The following is a 3,369-nucleotide window of genomic DNA, read 5'->3' on the forward strand; positions in this document are numbered from 1 at the left end:
GAGAGTTGTTATTTAAAGATTGGTTATTTAGCCCTGGCTGGCAAAGCTCAGTGGATTGAGCGCGGGCTGTGAACCAGACATCCCAGGTTCAATTCCCAGTCAGGGCACATGCCTGGGCTGCAGGCCATGGCCCCCAGCAACCACACATTGATGTTTCTCTCTCCCCCCCCCCCACCCTTCCCTCTCTAAAAATAAATAAAATCTCTTAAAAAATAGAAATAACTACATAGATACTCATGAAATTATAAAAAAAGATTGGTTATTTATTGTAAAAAAAAAAACTGGCTGCAAAATTCCCCCGGGAAATTGTCTTATTGTCTTTGTTCATTCACCCCCACATTGGGCCAGTCTCCCAAACTAACCCCCGCGGTCTGCCTTGAGCACCCTTCCTTCACAGTCTGGTTGCTGGCTGACGTTTCCCAGCAGTTTCTACACAGTCTGAAATGGCCCTTTTCTCCCTCAGTGACATGAAGGGACTTGCCACTGTGACTCTCCGCTGGCATCTGGACTTCAGAGGCAAGTTTGCCTACGTCCTCCCTTCTCCCAGCCGCCCTGCTTCCCCGCACCCAGCCCTGTATGTCCAAGCCCTGAGCATGCTGCAGGGTCTCGCCCTAGTGCCGCCGCCTCCTCAGACCTGGCAGCGTTTCTTTCCCTCCAGTGCTCGTGTCATGTTCCCTCCTGTGGCACAGACGCTTGTTTATGTGGTCATCCCACGTCCTGTACTACTCTGTGGGCATAAGCTCCTTGGGAGCAGGAGCAGAGTTGTTCTGAGCTCACAGCAGCCATTCAGAGCACCTGTTGAATGAATGCGTGGCTGCTGAGTGTCAAACACTGTCCCAGGCATTGGGAACACAGATGAATTGCCTTTGCACGCACCCCATTTGTGAAGAAGCCTGGTCTCCTACGTGGACACAGACACATGAAAAGATGATGTAAAAGTAGAAGGACGTGCAGAGCAGGGAGAGGGCACGGAGGGAGGCACAGTGAGGGGGCCCTGGGCTCCGTCGTCAGAGGGTTCAGGGTTCGAGCCCCAGCTCTACCACTTCATAGCCAGCTGGAACCGGCAGTGACTTGATCTCTGCGAGCCCCAGTGAAAATAAAGTGGTACCCGCCTCATAAGGGTGTCGATGTACCGAAGGCCCCTGGCATGTGTGTGACACCCACGAGTGATGTAATAAATGAAAGCTGTCTCCTTTCTGGGAGATAAGGCACTGAGGGGCCTTCTGAGCTGAGCTTTGAATAAGAATCCCTCAGATAAACGAAAGGCAGAGGAAACTACATGAATAAGCAAACCATTTCTCCTCATCCAAAGAAAAGCTTAAAAATAAAACATAAACATAGATCCGGCCACTCATGGAGGAGAGTGCTCCCTCACACGGACACCAAAGCTTTCAGCAGGCTCTGGCCGGACACAGGTTTTGACTCGGGACAGAAGAAAATCAGAAGAGAAAGGCCCTTGAAGGAGGTGAGGAAATGGCAATAACCACAAGTTTTCTTTTCAGTGCCGCCACAGGCTTTGCCCTTGGCCTGGTGTGGACTGGCCACGGGGCCGGGCGGCAGAGGTCGGGGAGGCAGCAGGCTTTCCCTGGAGCGGAAGTTATTTTCCTGCGGTGCCATCCACAGCGGTACAAAGCAGCTTTTATTCAGAGGCACCTACCTCCACACTGCCTTGTCCTCAGGGAAACTTGTTTTGTCAGGATGGATTAGTCCCTCAGATAAATATTTGGCATTTGCTTTCACAGCAGTTTAGTGAGAGATGCAGATCCAGACACTAATTATTCTGTCCTCCTCCTCCTCCCCTCCCCCAGAGAGAACCTCTTTGCAGGGTGTAAGGGACACCCTCCACTCGAGCAGAGGTCCAGAGGAGGGTCGGGCAGGTGGCCGTGGGAGATGCGGGAAGACGTGTGCTGTGTGAGGACTGGAATGCTGGGGGCCCTGCTGCCAGGAACTCCGTGGCCCGGAGAGATTATGTAAGCTGGAGAACCACCAGCCGGCTTCCTCCAAGGGCACAAGGCGTGTGATAACTGGGGTGGGCACCAAATGTGGTCGTTCAACCTGAGAGAGGACGCGACTGTGGGATTTACGCCTGCAAGGGGCGTTCAAGGGAACTGTGGAATTCTGAATGCACGGCCAAAACTGTCACCCTCTCTTTATCCCTGGTGTCCCCCAAGCACAAGCCTTCCAGGAAAGCCAGAAAGCAGAGGTAGATAAGCAGCCAGAAGGAACTAAGTGAACAATAACAGGATTCAGCCACTGCCCTCACTCACCATTTCCTCCACTGCTGTCTTCTGCCGGCTCCCTGCTGACCCCCTTCCCTCTGCCCTGCCCTCTGCCCTGCCCCTACCCTCAAAAAGAGGGGGAACTGGGCAGGCAGTCCTTGTTCTGAGCACATCAGACCCATCTTTGTGCGGGGTCCTTAGAACAGCCTTCATTGAAGGACACGGGATTGTACTCTGCGTGGATCAATGGATTGATCGGCAGACCAAGAAATCACAAGCTCTGGGTGTCAGATCAATTTAACGCACACGAAGCATGAGCGAGTCCACGGCTGGCCGGGACTCGAGCCTGGGTGGCGACATCCACGATCGGAAACCTGGGCAAGACCCGGAGAAGCAGGAAGAGGAGCTGATCTCGAGAGGTGGTTGGTGAACGCTGGCCTGTGGGGCCGAACCCGGCCTGCCGCCTGTCTGACCCGGGCCTGCGAGGCAAGGACGGTTTCTACTTTTTTTAATGGTTGAAAAAGTCAAAAGGAGAGGAGAACTCTCTAACATGTCCAATTTTATGAAATTAAAATTTCAGTGTCCAGCCGAGCTGAGTGGCTGTGACAGAGACCATGTGGCTCACAAAGCTGAAAATGTCCACTTCCTGGCTCTTTTTGCAGAAAAAGTTCGCTGATCCCTGCTCTCTTTCGTTTTCGGGAGAGTGTAGTCGGGAGGAGGAGGTAAACTACAAGGGAGCCTTTTGAGTGTTTCTGAATGTGCCTTCCACGTGCCAGTCCACGCAACCCTCACCGCAGCCCTGTGAGCTAGAACTCTCATCCTCGTGTTCCACGCTAGCAAGTGGGGAAAACCCCTGCAAGAGGCCCCCCCAGTTGGAAAGTGGGGGTGCTGTGAGCTGACCCAGCACTGTCTCCGAAGACCACCAAAAACCAGGGTGCAGTGACGATGACCCAGGGCAGGGGCAGAGGCAGTGCCGAGGGAGGCAGAGGCGGCGTGAGTAAGACTCAGACATGCAGAGCCTCCAGGTGGAGGGTGTTCCTGCTCGCGGGAAGGACACCCTGGGAATGGCTGGTATGTGCTGAGTGGGAGGAGCTGAGCCTGGGAACTACGGTCGGGCTGGCTCCTTGGTGGGACAGCTCTGCCTGGCGGT

The sequence above is a fragment of the Phyllostomus discolor genome, chromosome 13 (assembly GCF_004126475.2).
Source record: "Phyllostomus discolor isolate MPI-MPIP mPhyDis1 chromosome 13, mPhyDis1.pri.v3, whole genome shotgun sequence".
NCBI classification, from domain to species: Eukaryota; Metazoa; Chordata; class Mammalia; order Chiroptera; family Phyllostomidae; genus Phyllostomus; species Phyllostomus discolor.